The 21,502-nt window shown below is 31.4% G+C and overlaps 1 long non-coding RNA gene across 1 annotated transcript; it reads left to right on the top strand.

Moving 5' to 3' along the window:
• Window positions 1-10,935: 10,935 nt before the first annotated feature.
• LOC105334490 (uncharacterized) lies at window positions 10,936-12,613 on the top strand. The gene is made up of 3 exons (XR_010708355.1): window positions 10,936-11,558; window positions 11,749-11,859; window positions 11,969-12,613. It is a non-coding gene; the product is annotated as an uncharacterized lncRNA (long non-coding RNA).
• Window positions 12,614-21,502: the final 8,889 nt, after the last annotated feature.

Raw genomic sequence — 21,502 nt, 5'->3', positions numbered from 1 at the left:
ACTTATTGATTTTTTTCTGGAAGGAAGGGGGGGGTGATGCGATCTTTTTTTATGTCTATGATTATAAACAAAAACATACGCAAAAATCGTACTTAAGTAGATCTGCGATCTATATTTTCAAAAGCAACATAAAATGGAGAAGGGCAATATTTTAATTTGGTTCAAAAATTGAAGGAATTGGTCCATTTCGGTGACGTCATATATACAATCTAGAATTATGACTGTCATCAAGAATAATATAATAGACATTTACTGTATATTTTTTTATGAATATTTCATTTTTATACAATAACATTTAAAAGTTCAGTTCAAAATTTGGGGCAGATATTTGACCATGTCAAATGAAGTCCTTTTGGATTAATGGTTTTTGTAGATCCCATGACTTCATTGCATGATGCAAATGATTTAGTACAAACTTGTATATACATGAATATATATGCTTACTATGTTTATGCTTTCTTTAGATTTATCACATGAAAGCAAGGCGATGTAGTTTTAGCTGCTTCGTTGGCAGGTGTCGGTTTCATCAGGAACACCCCCCCCCCCCCCCAACTGGAATTCCTTAAGGTAGTGTCAGCAAATGGTTTGGTTTTTTTTTTATTTCAACTAAATGCAAATGAGAACATAAAAAACACTTGGAATTATCTTTTTTTGTAAATATATTATACAAAGGGTAAAAAAAGAACCTGTGCCTTTGATGTTAAAACAACAAAGGATATCAAAAGTCGCAATACCTCTTTTCAATTGAAAGGTTATAAAATGAACAATTTACTTTCTTTGACTTTCAGTAATACAACTTTATTCAAATTTTAATTCACCTGTCTATAAAACTTTAATGGCTAAAAGGGACATTTATATCTTGTGTTTCACAGAGAAATGAAAATACATAAAAAAATTATCAAAACTTCATCCAAAAATGTAAAAGAAAATAAACACTAGTACTATTCATATGGAAAGAAACATGTAAAAAGGGACATATTGGAAACGAATGTACTGACAGACTATTTGCTTGTAAATGTTTCTAATTTTAGTGAGATGAAGGAGTGGCATCTTAAATTGTGAACAGAGAAGATTTGTAGTCGAATTACGTGAATTGTGTGACGATTGTCTGATGACTGTGTCGCCATCGTGCAACAGTTCCCTGTATATCATGACCAATCAACAATTTCGGTCCATGTGAAGGTGATATCAACTACTTGTATGTCAGAGTAACTGTTTGGATGTACACATTGAAGTTTAAGAATTTCACAACCTTATTTATACGCAATTTGTGTGAAAACAGTTAGTACCAATCATTTCTTCTTGCAATTTACAACTGAAACCGTCTCTTTACTTGTCTTTGATAGGCTTTTAAACACCATAACTAACACCGTTAACTGAAGTAGTTCAGTTTTTTGCATGAAAAATGGCGACATTCGATCACGATGTAAATTTAACACATTTGATTTTCCTTCCGAATTCGGTAGAGTATTTCGGAAATGCTTGTGATAATAGTTCAAAGCAGAATAGTTTACCCTTCAAGAGTCTTGTAGCAAAACTTACACTTTTGGGATTTTTTATTCTGATTTAACTTTATCTTTTAGGGGTTTTTTCAAGTTATTAAAAACTTGCGATCAGTACAAATTTTTTGTAGGATTACATCTTCACCATGTGCTACTTAAGAAGAACAATTCGGAAAGAAAAACATATACTTAAACACTGTCACTTTCTGTTTCTTATCTTATCATATATTAATATTCCATGTTTAATTTTTTTTCACAGTAGAAATTTTCAAGAAATTGTAAACGAAACTTGAATGAAAATGAAAAAGAAACCAATCTAGGAAAGGAATTATTTCTTTCATAGTCAAAAACTGATATTTTTTTTTTGGTAAAAGCGATCTCATCGATCTTATCTTTTACGAAAATTAATCTACATTTGGTGTGAATCTTTTCATGATAATCAGCGTAGCTGTATAAATAATGGACATGGCTGAATTGCAAATATAATATTTGGCAATTCTTGAAAATATGGAGTGAAAATGATTTATCTCAATCCCACAGAAGTGTGTAATGTTTCTTAGTTTCTTAGCAAGATGTTGAATAACAAGAAATACAAACATCACCTCTATCTGCCGTTTCATGTGCTCAATAGGTTTTTAACCTTTTGGGTGGCAGGTTGTTTTTAAAGTTTAAAAGCTGAAACAATTTAGTAATGATAAACGAGTCGTTAAAATGATTTTAATCTGAATAAAACTCAAAATTTATCTGTATTTCACAATATAACGCTTCACAGCAAAATATGGAATCAAGTAATGTATACCATAACAAAAAGTATGGGAAAAAAGATAGAACAGAATGCAGATTGAACTACTAGTATAGCGATAATGACTACATCTACAGTTTCACCTGTAGAGATCTGATAAAAACATCACATTAAACTTGAAGTCAAAAAACATTCGTGATAATATCCAGTATTGATGTCCATCAATCTTGTTCATTTCCTTCCGAGTTTATACAAAGAAACAATATGTACGCTACAAATTTTTCAGAAAAAAATATAGACATTCGAAATGATAGACTTTCCAGCAACTATGATGTAATAGTAAGTTTGCATAATTTTTATAAACTAAAATTAAAAGATTATAACTCCATGCAAAACTCAAAAGACTGGTTTGAAAAATTTAAATTTCAGAAAATATTTTAGTCATAATAAATATATACTTAATACATTTTCAAGGTTCTGAAACACATAATTGAAATATTTTCTAGTTTATTTCAGAAAAATAAATAAATCACTAGATCTCGTTATGAGTAACAAGTAGGTCTTCCGTCCTATCTGTTATATATGATACGATGAAATATCAGTACTCTCTGCCAAATCTAAGATCCTTTTTTTGTCTCAGGACCGAAAACGAACGAACGGAAGTGATTAATGAAGATAAAACCTGGTATTCCTTGTACGTTTGCTTAGTGTATATCACTGTTTATCAGGCTAGATGAAACACTCAAGAACACCTGTTAAACCTGTTAAAAACATGAATTGCTTGAACCCTTCCGGCTAGTAACAGAAGTGACAGTTGACAAAATATAACCAGTAAACACATCTTCAATCAAATGTCTATCATTCATAAAAGTGTTGTTTCTAAGTCACTTACAGTGACTAAAATTTTACGGGTATCAAATTTGTAAAAAGGTAAGCTATCTAAGATATTTAATATATCTCACCGGAAATAGAACCTGTTTCCTTATTTGAACATTGTTGAGTTAACATTTATAAGATTTTATACTTATATATTCATTCCATGTAAAAAAAAAATAGAATAAAAATAATAGTTTTGAAGTGCTTCCAGTGACGACCGGAAGTTATAACGAATCAAACAAAATAATGTATACACAGATACATACTAAAGGCTATCATCCTACAAAGTTTGGTTGTTCAAGCCGTCACCATTTTTTGAGATCTTGTGGAGTCTATGTTTTTTTGTGTCTTGACAGAAAACGGACAAACGGAAGTGCTTAGTGAAAATAAAAGTTAGTTTTTCTTAAACACTGGATAACTTTACTTAATTGTTAATCAATTTTACTAAATTTGTCAAACAAAAACAGTTGAAAATTTCAAACAGCTTGATCTGTTTAAACCCTTCCAGTAAGAACCGAAAAAGACGATTGAGAAAATAAAAGCAGTTAAACGCATTTTCTACCAAATGTCTATCATCGATGTAAGTTTGGTGTCTTAATCACTTGCACTTATTGAAATCTCGCAGGTAAAACATTTGTTTAAAAAAGACTATCTGAGATATTTGAGATATCTCACCGGAAGTAGAATGTTTTTGTTTATCTTACATCGGATGGATGACATATGCAATGATTTATACTTATATTTCAATTCTATGTGAAAATAGATTAAATGCGTACGAAAATGATTTTTGAAGTGGTTCCGGTGACGACGGATGCTTTAACAAACAAAACAAAATAGTTTGAAGACATCTACAATTATAGGTCTATAATCCTACAAAGCCTGAATGCTCAAGTCCTTATCATCTTTTAGATCACGATGTCACAAGCTTTTTGTCGCGGGAGAGGAAACGGATAACAGGAAACAAATTTTGAAAAAAAGAAACCTTTGAGATAAAATAATTTTCTATCGCCCGGGCAAATTTCAAGAAAATATATCAAGCCATTTCTGAGAAATCTTGTAGACAATAAGAGGGGGTTGAAATTCCTACCCAATTTTCGTGCCCAGGCGAGCTCCAAGAAATGGCACCACTGACGTAAAACAACATAATAGTGCACAACTTCAAACTACAGTCTACCTATCCTGAAAATTTCATATTCATATCTCTGATAATTTCTGAGATCAGCTCTGCATGAAATAGGTCGTAAAAAACTAAAAAAAAATCGACCGTAAATCGGTACCGGAAGTGACGATTTCAAAATCCCAAAAATGTCTAGGATTATGACCTCTGCCAATCATCTGTGAAAAACTGCTCAAAATCGGCTACATAGTTTCTGAGAAATCGCGTGCACAAAATAATAACTAAAAACAATACGAAAACTAGATACGATCTCGTTACGAGTAACGTGTAGGTCCTCCCATTCAGTTTCTGTTTTAAATAATACCATGAATAATTGATACAATTTCAGAATTAACCCTCCCCCCTTACTTTCAGATAATGTATAGGAATCTTTTATTACGTAATAAATGGGTGTGTCAATAAGTGTTCCAGATTGCTATTGCTACGATCGATAATTTTGATTCTTAAATTGATTATAAAATCTTAATCGTCTTTAAGTCATTTGTAATAGAATTTACGAGTCTATTGGCCCCGGCCCTAAATAAAGGGGCCAGCCCCTTTTTCTTAATTTTGGTGGAAAGAACTCTTGCTATTCTTCTACTTTTGTTATATATGGCTTAACAATATATCAACTGATAAAAAGATGCAGATCAAAACGTATGAAAATTTTGATACAAAATGTGTACCCAATTTTCGTGCCCAAGCGAGCTCCCAGAAATTGCGCCACTAGTGCAATACAACTAAATAGTGCACAAATCCAAACTATAGACAACCGATCCTAAAAATTTCAAAGTCATATCTCTGATATTTTCTGAGAACAGTTCTGCGCAAAATAGGTCGTAAAAATTACAACGTCGGCCGTAAATCAGGACTGGAAGTAATGACAACAAAAAATTAAAAAACGTATGAAATTCAGATAATGTCCCATCATCTGTGAAGATCAGTTTAATAGTTTTCGAGAAATCGTGTGCACAAAATTTGAAGAAAAATAAATTACAATGACAGTACGAAATAATAAGGTCCACCGCTGGAAACGGAAGACTTTAATAATAAGGTCTTTTGTTGGAAACGGAAGACCTTAATAACTCATCATTAATTTTTTAAAAATGGACAATGTTAGCTTTTACTAATTTAAACAAAAATAAATTCAACTTCCTGAAATTCATTACTGCATATATTGTCATTTCAAAGTCGTTTAACAATTTCTTTTACAGGTAGCCAAAAATAAAATTCAGTTTAAGTCATTATCAATTAGTTTCAGAGATAGGATTTCTTTCTTAAAAGTCGTGAAATTATACAATTTTTACGAATATATATCCAAGTGACTATAACGGAGTGGCTATTATCGCAATGTCAATCTTAACAAAAATATCGCAAATCAAGTTATGTTGTTAAAATGAAATAGTTTTCGTATTGCTTTTTTTTTTAAAAAAAACCTGTCAAATGTTATCTGTTTACTTCTGTGTTTTTCTTTTCGTTTTCGTTTTACAAACAACAGGTATATCATAACCTATGGTAAATCTAGCTTATTTTAAATTACGTAAATAAATGTTGTATAATTTATTGTGTTTTGATTAAAACAATACTTCCATATTAAGTTTTACATAATTTTGTCTTTTAATCCCGGAAGAATAGTTTCACAACGAATAAGGAAGTTCTAGTTTTTGAGTGGATACATAATAGAGCAGAATACTAAATCCTATTGTCATATAAAGTATTCATTGATTGATTGTAAAAACACAAATGTGGGTATCAATATCTAACTGATTTTTTGTTTGTCCTTTTTAGGTGTGCTGATTACTGCAAGTATAATTGAAGGGGGGGGGGGATAAGAAGTGAACCTATGAAATTTAAAAAATTGTATTCACGTCCATGATTATTAATATTATATAAGTGCTAACGTACGTTTACTAATAAAATGGTGTAAATTTACAATCAAATTTAGAAATCTCGTTGAAAAATACTATGTAGGTAAGTTATCTTTTTAATGAAAAAAACCTCATATAGTTTAGGATGGGGCTTAATAAAAAATGTTGCTACACTCTTCTGATAGCGCTTTGTCCAAAGTAGGATATATCTGTTTTACGCATTATTATAAGAACAGCCTTGTAGTGCTTTTTCCGATCGGCTCACAATCAATTCTGTTATCTACGTCAAGCATAAACAATGCACACAATCTCTAGTGTTTATAAATTATGACTGGTTATATTGTTATCTTGGGCGACGTTATCAATGCACGCTTACGCAATGCCAGAGCTTATGGAATTCTCAGAACAGTACATGATTCCCCAATATTGACGTTTTTATTGTGTTTAAATTATTTGCATAGCATCAAGCCGATGACATTAGAGTTAAGGTTATCCTATCCCTAAATAACCTAAAAAGTTGTATGTGCTCCGCATTCATTTCATGTATACACATGTATAATGTACATTTATTAATAGAAATTATAAAGATGAATTTCTCAACCTCTACACCTTTCGATCGACAATCAACAGTAAATAAACAAACTGAATAATGATATGTTAGAACTTGAGACGGAAATTAAAAGTAAAGTTCAAAAGAGTATATGTGTATGTTTACGTAGAACGGGTCTATCTTCACTAGGCAAGATCTTGTCTGTCATTTGTTATATCAAATATATGTTAGGATTAATTCAGAAAAAAATTACAACTTCATTGGTGTCAAAAGTTTTAAGAATAAATAATATGTGGAAAAAAAAAGTCACAACAGAAACCGAGATCTGTTGTTTCTCTACACCTAGTTTCTCATATCAGCATAAAATTACTTGATTATGATAAAACGCATGATGCATAAGAAGTAACAAGTCAATAACAAGTCAAAAAAGCACAATTATGCAAATTTGTATAAGAATTAATGATTTTCAAAAACTAATATGAACAAAAGCCCTCAGCAGATTCAAACTGGCAGTTCACAAGCCTTGCACTTACCGCTGAGTAACGAGTATATACAACAAAATTGTTTTGCATAAATGATTTTTTTAAAAAAACCATCATGTGACGTAGTTGATGGAAAAAGTTATGTGTTGTTGTATTTTGATACCTTGAGAAGAATTTTTATTAAAAATTAACGACACATATTATAACATCATTGGTTTGAGCAACTAGTTTCTTCTTTCATTTATTTTGATTATATAAGGCCATTCTGATATTAAACAAAACATCTTAACTAAAAAAATGATATTTGATGTTTCTTTAAGTTTCGAGCATACGAGTTAACCCTGGCTTCAAAATTGTTTGCAAGTATATTAATATGTAAAACATAGATTATTCAGAAGCATCTGAATCTTTTTTTAAAACTCCCAAAATCATTTATTTAATAGAAACATCATTTAGCTATATTTAAATATTGCATTTAAAACAAAACTAGCATCGGAAAAGTATGTTTTGATTTTAAATCAATAGCGTTTTTCACTTGCCATATGACTTTACTTTTCTTTTGATTTTGTGTTTTTAATATATCAGAAATTCATGATAAATTTCATCGACCTTTTTAATGATTTTGATAAAGTGGGTTAATTTAACTTACAACTTGTCATACCACCAATTATAGACTTCAGAATCAAAGTATATTATCCGTCGTGTCTTTTTGAACCGGAAACCAGTTTCGGGGCGGAACAGGAATTCCGTTCGGATTCAAAGTGGATCCATTAAAAAGCAAATTTAAACTAAACATCAGCAAAATTTCCACATTGATTAGCTGTTAAATAAATGAATTATATGCAATCCTTATTTTTGTCTTGAACATGTCAACGAGTAAAAAGTGGTGGGTGTCAAACGTTCATGTTTGAAACTAGTATCATGGAAATATATTTACATCGTTGTAATACATGCAGAGTGAATTATTTAACACATTAGTTAACATCAAAAAACAAATTTATTTTTACAGCATTTGACCAGCATTAAATACAATATCTTCATAAATGTTTCATTTCTATATAGGCCTAAAGAATATTCAAATTCAGTTGTGTAACGAAATGAAATGTTTGTCACCTGAAAAAGATAAAATGTATTTAAAGGAAACCTAAATTCAAAACAGCTCTTCCTAAGAAACATGAACCAATATAGCATCAATAGCACTATTTCAATATTTGAACAGATTACAGCAAATACATGTATTGTGCTTTATTGTTTGTCTTTATTTTAATTGTACTTTGTAAGAAACTTGTAAAATGAGTTGTAATTCAGATGTTATTATTAAATGTATGAAGGATGTTGCTATATAATTTTCTTTATCTATTTTTGACTGAACTAGGCATCATGAAATATTTCCCTAACTTTTTAAAGGCGTTTTGTTTTACCTTGGACAGACCCATTCCTAAGAGGAGTAGGGACTTTCCCTTGTTTACATAATGAAACGTTGTACAAATTACATATTCGACGCAGGAACCTATACGGAAAATATTGTTCGACAGGTTTGCACATTATTGTTGTGAATGCCCTAAATATAATTTTCCCCCCACAATACATTAATCAAACCTGAAGTGTAGAGGAAAGTAGATTGCCTTCACAGACAGACCTGAAATATAAGGATCATGAAGCAGTATTTAACTTAAGTCCAAAATTGTTCAATATCATAATGGCTCTTCCTTGATAACACTGACAAAATTGAAATGGTACTAAAAGTGTATTGATGTAGCGTTGTTGATAACTAATACCAATCGTCAAACTTCGATAAATAATCATTTTATGACTAACTAAAATGTTCACTTAAGTCTGAAACTACTTTGACCCAGGCCTGAAAAAAACACAAACTAGGTAGAATTCATTAAGATAAATCATTTCGTTTGGTATACTCTTCGAGTCTGAAATGTAAGCTTTAGAATATCTAAAAGGTTATTGAATTAAAGTTTCATGTACATTTAACCTAATGTGAATGTATGATTAATAATAGGCTTTAAAAATACGACTTTATTTTCTGGGAAAAAGCAGTATGTCTCAGATCTATGTCCTTTATATCAACTTACAACTTTTCAAGTGTATGATCCTGTTGGCTATTTATATGACCGATAGCGACAACATAAGCATAGAAAAATACTCAAAATAAGGAAGAATACCAAAAACGAAAGAGAAGATATATTACCAACTTTTATTGCAACAAGTAATTAGCATTCAACATTAACACATAGGTACACATATATTTTTGTACCATACCGAGCAAACTATTTTACAGTACAATAAGCTTTTCTTTACAAACCTTGGAGTCCGATAACACTATTCAATATTAAAGAAAAAACAAAAAATACAGCAACGTCTAATTAAACTGTGCTTTTAGGTTATTATTAAGTGGAGAATCTATATATGAACATCTACTATAAAATTTTATGCGATATTTTAAACACAAAAGTTAAAATGTCCGCTTACTAATAATAGTTTAATATCAAAAGTAAACACCAAAATATGTACAAGAATTTAGTTTGAAAAGTTTATAGCTTACATGAATACGCAGCGGATTATTAAGATAATCTGAACTTAGTCATCAGTCTTTAGGAAAATTTGTTTCAGTTATGAATTTAATTATATCATAAAAAATTCTCTTTACAATTTATAAATTGATATCTAGCTAGAAAATTAATTAGTTCAAAACAGATACCATGTATATACTATCATTTGGTAAGCTCTAATTAAAAACAAATATCTTACATTAACAGAATTTTTTTAAGATAGTGTGTTTATTACATTCAAATACATTACTTTTTTCCTTAAACATTATTTAAAATTTTAAAACTTTTTTTATAATCAGAGTGTATCTTTTATAATTCTAAAGCCTTTAATATCTTAAAAGCACTAATTATCGATATCAGTTTGTTACTCTAATCTTTAAAGACGTTGATGCATTCCTCTTAATAATCACGATTCAGCTAGGATATGTTTTTAAATTGAAACAAAACATATATTTATTTAAAAAAAAAGTTTAAAAGTACATTTTTGATTTGAAACAATCGCTTTGTATTTAGACAGCACGGATTATTGAGAGTGTTATGTTACTCTGAACTTTAAGGATTTAGTTGTGTTCATCGTGATCGATATTTCCTTCCTAAAATATCGACAAAATGTTTTTCAGGGTACAAATACGAACAGCCAGTTTCGGTTTAAACTTAATATGTTTTGAAAATATTTTTTTCTTATTATTATCGAACATCAATTTGAAGTAGTTTGTTGGATGAAAGTAATTTTTTGATAATGTTGTATATAAACCCGATCTAAACAATTCCATTACAACACAGAGAGTCATGTTATTATTAAGAACAGTTTTTAGGGTTCGGTTTATTTGACTGATTTATTATACATAAGACGAAACCGTTAAACTTTTTTGGAATATAAACAATGTGCATGTAGGGAGGGGAGGGGGTCTTAAAAAATTGCAATGAAATTTATTTCAAAAATTTATCAAACCGTAAATATAAGTTCAATTTTGATATTTAAGCTTTAAAGAGTTCTAATATTAGTGTTTCAAGTTGACATTGTCATTGGTTAAACACCACAGCTGTTTGGTTCTTAAGCCTATTGTGTAATCAATTGTGATTGTCAAGGTTTTGAGTACAAACCCTTATTACCAATGTTATAATAGGAGTTTAAAAATTATTAATAAAAACAATAGTACATTTAGATACTGATGGTGTTTTTAGAAGAAAAAACCTTTGAATGGTACATAACTATACTATGTGATTCATCAGGAAAAATTGTGACTAGCACTTGTTTTAATAGTACATTTACTTTTTTCTACATCATGACATAACTCAGAATACTGGCAACATTTACCATGGCGTAGAGTTTTGTTTTAACAACAAAATTCTAACATCGTGGATTTTGAAGAATTGTTATTTCAAGCACATTATAACTTTTTAACGATCACAACCAATTTTTAAAGAAATTTAAATCGCTTCAAATAAAAAAAGCCAAAGCCCTCCTAAAAATAGATGAAAACATCTATCTATATGTTAACGAAAACTTTTCTATCAATATAGATTGATAGAAAAATAGATTTAAAAAATATTGATTTGCAAGAAAATGACATTTTAAATATGTATATTATCATTTTGATAATTCTTTCAATCCGTTTAATTTCATTTTTAGGATTGATTTTGTTCCTCGGTCATTTTGTGGCCTCACGACATATCTCAAAGCCATGTCCCACCAAGAGTTCCAATGTCGATTCGACCATCAATGCTGCGAACATTACAAGGGAAGAAATTGCTCAGAATTTGTGGATTAGACTTAATTTGTTTCACAACGCCACACAAAAACTGATAGAAAAATATGTAAGCAATTTTGTTTATAAATTTCTAGCTTGCAATGTTATACGTTGTTTGCTGCTTTTTTGTTATAAACTATAAAATGGAGAAACACATATACATGATTTTACGGATGTGAAAATGACGGATTTTGAAATTCAATATGAAAACTATGAATTTGATGTAACTTGAATATCAATATGCCGTTGTTTTACAGATACCTCCTCAAGGAAGAAGAATAACCAGTAACCGAACAATTGATGCTTTAAGGTCACAAAAAATCATGGAACTGGATGTCACGTCTCCCTTTTCTTTGGAACCATCAAAGGTAGATATTTATTCCTTATTTTCGTTCTATTTCTCTCTTAATTTCTCGAAATAAAATTCTCTTAAATAGTTTGAGCATTTTTTCAAAATGACCTATTTTATAATTTCAGTCAACAGTTGCTAGCCTTCTGGATGTCTACAAGACTCTGACATTAATTTCGTCTTATTTGGACTTGATGAAAAAAGACGAAGACCAATACAGCTACGGCGAGTTATCAAATTTTATACAAGAGGCCAACCAGACGCTGTACCACGTCCGCTTTGATCTTCATACTATACTGCGCGTCGAGGCAAAGTGCATGGAAATAAAAAACATAAACAGATTCCGTACAAGTAACAATCAGTACCGATTTTATCAAGATTTCGTTATTCTCAAAGAATCCATTGCTTACGCCGATCATATCCGAAGTCAGTTAAACGCACCCACCATTGTCTAACGTGTCTGCCTTGCTGCTAATTGTTATGAACATAAGTGGGACAGAAAAATAGATGTACCGCATTGTTTCATTTTTAGGCGTTGCCTTTATACAAGAAAAAATGTTTTTTAGCAATTATCTATGTTAAGGAAGGGGCATTAAATTTATGTGTATTTTGTAATATATTATTTTGTACTTTATTTAATCGTATTTTTATTAACAAACTTAGAGGCATCAAAACGTCTTGTTTACATCAATCTTTGTTGTGATTCTAATTACTCTGTTTGTGTATGATTTTCGTAATTTTTGAACCTTTACTTTTATTATACAATTGGTGATTATCAGACTTTTTATAGAAATAACTTTCTTCCCGGTTGTTATATTTGTGTTTATCATTTTCATGTCAAAGATTTACCTAATAAAAACGTCTGAAAAAATACAACATCGCAAATATTTACAGAAATTGATAACAAATTTACGTGAAAATAATGCAATGTACTTGACACCCTAAAAGTTTTTAAAAGATTGCTAGAAAAAATACCTAAAGTCTTAAATGTTTACTATTTTATAATACAAGCGCTGTTTCCTATTTTAAACAGTGTACAGCCTAATCAATTATTCAAAAACATAAGTACGTAAACTTTGGTTGTTTATAATAAAGTAAGAATGAGGATTCTACTAATACTCACTGCTTCCATTCTCCCTTAGTCTTATAATGTCAGTTTTTATAACAGGATATGTTGTTATTACGGTATTAAGTTTTTTATGCTAGTTAGCAAAACGCGGAAATACAAAAAAAATAGATCTCGGCTTAATACATAGTTTGAAAAAACTCCATGTTGATTATGTAATATGATTATGAGTTTTTATTATCGTTGTTTTCTATCTATTGTATGATATTTTAAGTTAAATGGCACTTGAAAAATCAATAATATTTATAGTATATAATATTCATATAAAAATCAGCTGTCGCGATAGGGTTTCGAGACACAAATCTGTCTGATGTTAATCAGTAGATCAGTAGGCTGCATCACTAGGCCAAATGTTACTTTACATGCTATTTGTCTTAATCGTCATTCGATGTTTAAAAAAGATAGTGTATCGATAAATTAAAATTGATATTGTCGGTTCCATTGATTGTTTTTGATAATATATTATTCATCATATTTAATTTTATTGTCATATAAGTATAACGTGAAAAAAAAATCACTCGCTGTGGCCTTCAATTCAACATTCAGGTATATCGACGACGTATTATCAATTAACAATTGTTATTTCCATACTTACGTCAACTCGATATATCCCAGTGAATTTGAAATAAAAGATACCATAGAGTCTGCGACATCTGTTTCATATTTGGATATTTCACTGGACATAGACATTGATGGTTACGTAACAGCAAAACTTTATGATAAACGCGATGACTTCAAGTTTTCTATAGTAAGCTTTCCTTATGTAATTGTAGCAATATACCTTCATCACCTGCAAATGGTGTTTTGTCCCTCAGTTGATTCGATACGCAAGGGCGTGCTCTTCGTATGAACAGTTTTTAAGACGAAACAAGCTACTGACAAACAAGTTGATAAAAACAGGCCTATCAACGGTCTCGTTTGAAGTTATCTTTTTGTAAGTTATATGGTCGATATAACGACCTTGTCAGCAAATACAATCTTCCACTGGGTCGCATGCTGACTGACGTTTTTCATACTATTTGTGTAACCATAATTAATCACCTATTTGTCTACAGACTTTTCCGAATTTTACGACAAAGAGCACCCAGCGGTTGTAACCGGTCAGCAGAGGATTCTTACGCCTCATAGGCAAATGATCCTACCTCTATCTATTTGGAGGTCCGTGTTGCTCTGCTTTGAATTTGTATTTCGTTTTATGGATTTTTGAGATTGTTCACGGTTTGTTATTGTCATTTTTTCATTGAAAACATTTATGCATATGTGTGCATTAAAGCTTTTTAATGCATCATAGCTTTTATACCTAGATGAGTACACATATTCAAATATCCTCTTAATATAATTGTAAATGAGTAATTTCTCATTCCGTGTATAAACTAGTAGGGACGACACTATTTCAGAATACATGACGCGTTTATAGATCTGAAAAGCCTGATTGCTTAAAATAGCTATACTTGTTTCATAATAATTTGATGATTATTTCTCTTTGACCAAGAAAATAATAAAGATATGTTAAAATTCATTGTTTTGTATACATGTGCAATATTAATATTATTTTGCGAAGAAGTATCTGAAATACGTAAACGTTTTCAATACGTCGGCAAGAATATAAACAGATATATAGAAAGGCCGCGAAAAAGAGCTGTACGCGACCACCACGCAGAAAAAATACATATAGTCATTCGGTAAACAATTACAAAAAAATCATTATTATTTAAAAAAAAACATTAAAATTGTCTTTAAAAAATGGCAATATCCTTACTAAAATAAAATTCGCTTTAGTTTTGCAAAAACCTATTTATGATAAAATCAGAAGAAAATATAAATGTATTTTTAGGTCTTTTGCTATCCGTTTTTGTCTGTCGTCGTGCGAAGTCCGTCTTGCGTTAACAATTTTATATTTTACCTTCTTAAAAACTACAAGACTGATTGTTACCATTTTTGCTTTGAGGCATTTCGATGGTAGGAAGAATCTAAATTGTGAAATCCATGGTTCTTCCACCACCGGGGCGCCAGATGTGGCGACAAATATGTAAAAACAAGTTGCTGTCCTTTAAAAAAGAACTACAATACGTGGACCATTTGCATGTGTTTCAAACGAAAACGTGAAAGCCTTAAGTTTATGAGAGATTCCACCGACTATAGCCCTCTGCTTTTAACCACTAAATTTGTACGTTGTATTACGTATACATGTATGTTTACTCCTGACTTTTTATCTCAGAATTTAAAGGGTTAATATGTCTAAAAAAAATTATGATCTATATATGCATGAAGTTTGCATGTATAGTATCAGGCATTCGGTTAATTCTACTATTTGCGCACACATTACGATTCGCACTACTTTGTTAACTATGCAGTGACAGCTTTGTGTAAATCAAAAATTTCATATTTTGATGCATTTTTCTTGAGATTTAAACTTTTATACAGTGACATAATTATTCAAGCATACTTAAATGCTTAAAAAAATTAATCGGGAATTTATCTAGCCTTGCCTACTATAAAAGTAAAGTTTAGTTACATATGTGTATTCGGAAAACAAAACATTGCAAATTATGCTATTTGATGCATGTTGTAGTTTCAGCATAACATGAACTTATTTCATAATACTGATAGTTCATATCACATGCCAATCTTTTCTTTAAAAGAAATACTTTGTTTCTGCACTGTTTACCGACAACTTTACAATTACTTATGTGTTATGTGAATCCGGATCCCGATGCAGATAAACGTGTGTTAGCCTGGTTCCCTGAGCTACCCATTACGCACAGGAACCAGGCTAGCTCATGAGCAGGCTGAATTTTCTCCATAGCATCCGGTTTAACCTCGCTTATATATTTTCTGCGTGGACCTCAGGGTCCACGCAAAAAAAGCAAAAATCTTCTTCTCTACTCCAACTCTTGTGAGGAAAAAACTGGTTGCATAGTTATGATGTCAATGAAGCTTCCTACCAAAATTGTGAAATCCATGGCCCCTGGGTCAGGGGTTCTGGCTCTAGGGTGGGGCCAATATGGACATATAGTTAAAATGCATTAAATCTTAGAATATCTTCTTTTCTACTACAATATAAATTTGTTAAACACTAAACGCATAAGTATGACGTCCAAGAAGCCATCAACCTAAATTGGGAAATTCATAGGGTGGGGCCAATATGGCCATATAATTAAGATATATTAAATCTTAGAACATTTTCTTCTCTACTCCCATATATATTTGTTAAAAACTAAATGCATGATTATGATGTCCATGAGGCCCTCTACCAAAATTGTGAAATTCATGGCCCCAGTTTCAGGGGTTCAGGCTCTATGGTGGAACCAATATGGCCATAAAATCTTAAAAATACTATAGTAAACGGTTTTTTTTAATCTTAAAAAATCTTTTCTACTCCCATGCAGGCAAAGAACTGAATACATGGTTATGATGTCCACTAACTCCTCTACGTAAATTGTGAAATTCATGGCCACTGGGTCCGGGGTTCAGGGCATGAGGGAGAGGGGGGGGGGGCAATATAGTGTTAATGCATATAATGTTTATAAAATTTCTTCTCTATTCTCACACATCTGTATAAAAATGACTTATCATTATGTTTACCTGGAGTCCTCTAGTCCTCTACTGAAATTTCAATGTTAATGTCCCCTGGAGTATGGGTTTTGACTCTAGGACAGGGCCAAAATGGATGTAAAGGTGTTTATGCATATGATGTTAAAAAGTATCTTCTTTACTCCTACACACCTGAAAGGAAAACTTATTTCATGACTTTGAAGACTAGATCTTTAGGTTGTTCGCCAAAATTATAGATTTCACAGTTTGTTTTAAAATATTTCAGGCAGGGAGGTGGTCCTCATTACATATTTATAATTTTTCTACTCCAGAATAAAACCTAATTAATTAAATGCATATATGAGACTCCTCGACAAGTTTGTTTATGGTACTCAGGTGACCGTTACGTCCAATTGGCCTCTTGTTAAATAAATAATCATTAGTAAAACAACAATAGCTATTGTTATGATTATCGTTAATAAAACCAAAACTTAAACTTAGCATAGGAATACGGATTAAAGGGACCGTTTACCAAATCAAAATCAAATACACGACGCACCGCAAAAACCCTGATAAGATTAGCTAAGCAAAGAGTCAAAACATTCAAAGCGAGTGGTCCAGACATAAACTGTAGAGTCAAACAAGCCAAGAAAACCACATCGATCTCAACCTCCTTCTCTGACGAACGGTCAACCTTTGTAACCGTGTCTACCCATATCTTTGGTTTACAATGTCTCAACAGTAATCTTTGTAACTGGTTACTTACATATTTGGTTTACACCGTCTCAATAGTAACCTTGATAACCGTGTCTACTCACATCTTTAGTTTACACTGTCTCAACGGTAACCTTTGTAACCGTGTCTACTCACATTTTTGCCTTACACTGTCTCAATAGTAATCTTTGTAACCGTGTCTACTCACATTTTTAGTTCACACTGTCTAAACAATAACCTTGTAACCGTGTCTTACGAAATCGTTGGTTTACACTGTCTCAACAGTGACCTTTGTAAACACCTGTCTTATCACATTCTTGGTTTACACAGTCTCAACAGCAACCTTTGTAACCACGTTTCTACTCACATCTTTGGTTTACACTGTCTAAACAGTAACCTTAGTAAACGTTCTAATCACATCTTTGGTCAACACAGTCTCAACAGTAACCTTTGTAACCACGTGTCTTCTAAAATCTTTGGTTTACAAAGTTTCAACAGTAACCTTTGTAGCCGTGTCTACTCACATCTTTTGTTTATAGAGTCTCAATAGTAGACTAAGTAGCCATGTCTATTCACATTTTCTGTTTACTTTGTCTCAACAGTAACCTTTGTGAACACCTGTCTTATCACATTCTTGGTTTACACAGTCTCAACAGAAACCTTTGTAACCACGTTTCTACTCACATCCTTGGTTTACACTGTCTAAACAGTTACCTTAGTAATCGTTTCTAATCACATCTTTGGTCCACACAGTCTCAACAGTAACCTTTGTAACCACGTGTCTTCTAAAATCTTTGGTTTACACAGTCTTGACAGTAACCTTTGTAACCGTGTCTTCTCACATCTTTAGTTTACACTGTCTCAATGGTAACCTTTGTAACCGTGTCTACTCACAATTTTGGTTTACACAGTCTCTACAGTAACTTTTGTTACCGTTTCCAACTACGTCTTTGGTTTACACAGTCTCAACAGTAAGTTTTATAACCGTGTTTACTCACATTTTTAGTTTATACAGTCTCAACAGTAAGTTTTATAACCGTGTCTACTCACATCTTTGGTTTACTCAGTCTCAACAGTAAGTTTTATAACCGTGTTTACTCACATTTTTAGTTTATACAGTCTCAACAGTAAGTTTTATAACCGTGTTTACTCACATTTTTAGTTTATACAGTCTCAACAGTAAGTTTTATAACCGTGTCTACTCACATCTTTGGTTAACTCAGTCTCAACAGTAAGTTTTATAACCGTGTTTACTCACATTTTTAGTTTATATAGTCTCAACAGTAATCGTGTCTACTTCTATATTTGGTGTACATAGTCTTAACAGTAACTTTCATAACAGTATCCAAGTACATCTTTGGTTTACACAGTCTCAACAGCCGACAAATTACATGCATTATAAAGAATGTAAAATTATTAAAATTCAATCACATTTATTCATCAAAAACTACCTCCTCTCTGTTTTGGATAAAGAATACTTATTTTATATGGGTCAACACTACATGTATTTGTGAAAACTTCAATTCAAACTATATTATCTTATAAAAGCTTTCATATTCGACCTGAAAAAAATGAGATATGATAATTGCTTTAATAGTTGTTGAAGACGATATCCATTTGTTCATGAAGAAGCATAATTGTTATTGAATGCACGTCTTCATTGATAGCAGATGTTAAGGATATATAGCAGTATTAGCAATGCTAAGCGCAATTTATTACTGATCATATGATGATGTTTTATTGTTTATTGTACATGTATATTAGTGTAGCGGCTTAGGTCAATATTTCAGCAAGATATTTCACTTGTGGATACAAGACGATTAGATCATGTACATTCAAAAATGAGCTGCAGCATCTTTTTAAACGCATGCGCAGAGTGTTCATATATGAAATGAACATCAAATTATATCATACATCAAATTCTTCTTCATAATTTTACAGAAAATAAAAACATTACCCAGAAATATTTAAAATATCATGAAAACATTTTGGAAAAAAGACGCCATTTTGAAATAAGAGTCGGCCATCTTGAAAATGACCAAAACTTGAATGGCCAACGATATTTTTTGATCAAGTAATGTTCAAGGAACCTTCATGCAAAATTTGGTGCTTGTATCCACAAGCGAAATATTCCATCCACTATCCGCTACACTATATGCATAAAGGTGAAATGCGATTTTGCAAACTGAAAATTTGTAAATAAAATAATTGTGAATTCAACACCGTTTTAGGCTTTTGATAAATAATAATTTACAAAAGTTACGCAAATCCTTTCACAATATGTTGCAAATGTTGTCAAAAAATAGGTTCACACTGAAATATTCCCATTAGACTCGGTAATAATCGTTTTTATACTTTTAAAACTTATGCATACTTCAATCTCTTTTCGCAGACATTTTACAGCTCACCGCCGAAATTTCATCTATTGGTTTCCAAAAGCAAAAGTTCTGAGTTATCGTTTCCCGGGCAAAGATATTTGTATTCAATTGTAAAAAGAAATAGTTTTGACATTGAGAAAACACAATTTGAACTGTTTACATTACTAACTTTTGTGTTGTATCATGCATTTAACTTTCAAAGAGCTAAAGCATGAGCGAGCAGAAAGAGCAAAAATGAACACTTTTAATAGGGGATTATACTTTTGAAACAAATGACTGATGTCAAAACAAAAGTTAGTATTCTCAGACATGAATCTATCTTCAAATACTGTGGTTTCAATATTCGTTGAATACCAATTTTCGTGGATTTTGTTGTTGAGTTGATCCATGAAATTAAATTTTCATTGAAACGCAATTTCTATTAACATTTTGTATTGAAAGGGTCATTGGCCACGAATTTACGTATCCTTGACACTGTGATTTTCACTTAATTCACGAAAATTGATACCATTGAATATAAATGAAACCACAGTATACATCAGAAAAAAATGGCGAGTGCACTCATCGTAAATTAAAACCAATCAAATGCCAGAGATGACAGCATATTACAATGAAAAAATGACAATAACAAACCTTGAACCATCTGAAAAAATCCATAAAACGAAATACAAATTCAAAGCAAAGCAACACGGACCTCCAAATAGATAGAGGTAGGATCAGGTGGAGTGAGCATGATCTGCTGACCAGTCGCACCCGCCGTGTGCTCTTTGTCGTAATCGGGTTAAACACTACTGGGCACGTCATAATTGAGGTAAATGTCAAAATCGGGAAAATGTCATATTAGGGAAAAACACAAAGTCAATATCAATCATTATCAAACAGAATCCGCCAATGAATGAACTTAACTGGCCACCAATCAGAAACAAAATCCTGCAAGGGATGTTTTACTTCCCGTGTACCAACATGGGATCCAAGTTTGTGGTCATGCGGTTTTAATGTATCAAGTCTGTGTCCCTTAAAATTCGATGAATTTTTCGTTCTTCTTTGATATTTTGCGAATCAATCATGTGCTCCTTTGAATTCAGTGCATCAATACCGCGCTCCTACACACAGAATCAAAGAATTAAGATTGTGCTAGTCACAACAAGGAATTCGATAAAGTGAAAAAATCATGTTTTTTTTTTTCGATATATCTACATTTATTTGTCTGTGCCATTGCTAATGTAAATCCTCAAAACCTTACAAAAATATGGGATTAAAGAATATATGAATTGCCAGAAATAATCGTAAGAAATGGAACCGAAAACTATTCAGAAATTCATTAGGTATGTAATAGATGACAAACAAGCTGATGAAACAAGATTTTAAAAAGTTTTGATTGAAATCATGAGGCACTCTGAATTTTCTATTCAAAGATTGTGAACTTGGTCCAAAATGTAATGCACTTTAAAGACATTTTAAAAATGCGTTGATTTGGTCCTAAATTTAATGCACTTTGATTTTTTTTAAAGTGCGTTGCCACAAAAATCTTATTCAGACTTTGACGTAAAAATTCGAAAACTTAGTAAATATAATATTTCATATAAAAAACGAAATGCTTTTCCTGTTATTAGATGTCAATGCATTATAATAAAGCGGTACATTACAGCCAATTTAGTCCATTATCACGTGATAGCTTTACATTGCTTACGAATATCCTCTAATAAAAAAGTATACCTCAATTGTTCCTACAAAACAATAACTATATTAGTTAAAGGAACAATATTCTACTTTCATAAAAAAAAAATACTTTAAGAACCATGTCTTCACCTCGATCAATTAATAATTTATCGAGTTCCTAAACATACATCCTTAAATTTCATACAATTTTGAGAAGTAACGGCATGATGCATCAAATCAATACGTGTTGC

This window comes from Magallana gigas, chromosome 8 (genome assembly GCF_963853765.1).
Source record: "Magallana gigas chromosome 8, xbMagGiga1.1, whole genome shotgun sequence".
Classification (NCBI taxonomy): Eukaryota; Metazoa; Mollusca; class Bivalvia; order Ostreida; family Ostreidae; genus Magallana; species Magallana gigas.
Note: the sequence above shows the minus strand (reverse complement) of the source record. Positions and strands in the feature narration are given on the sequence as shown.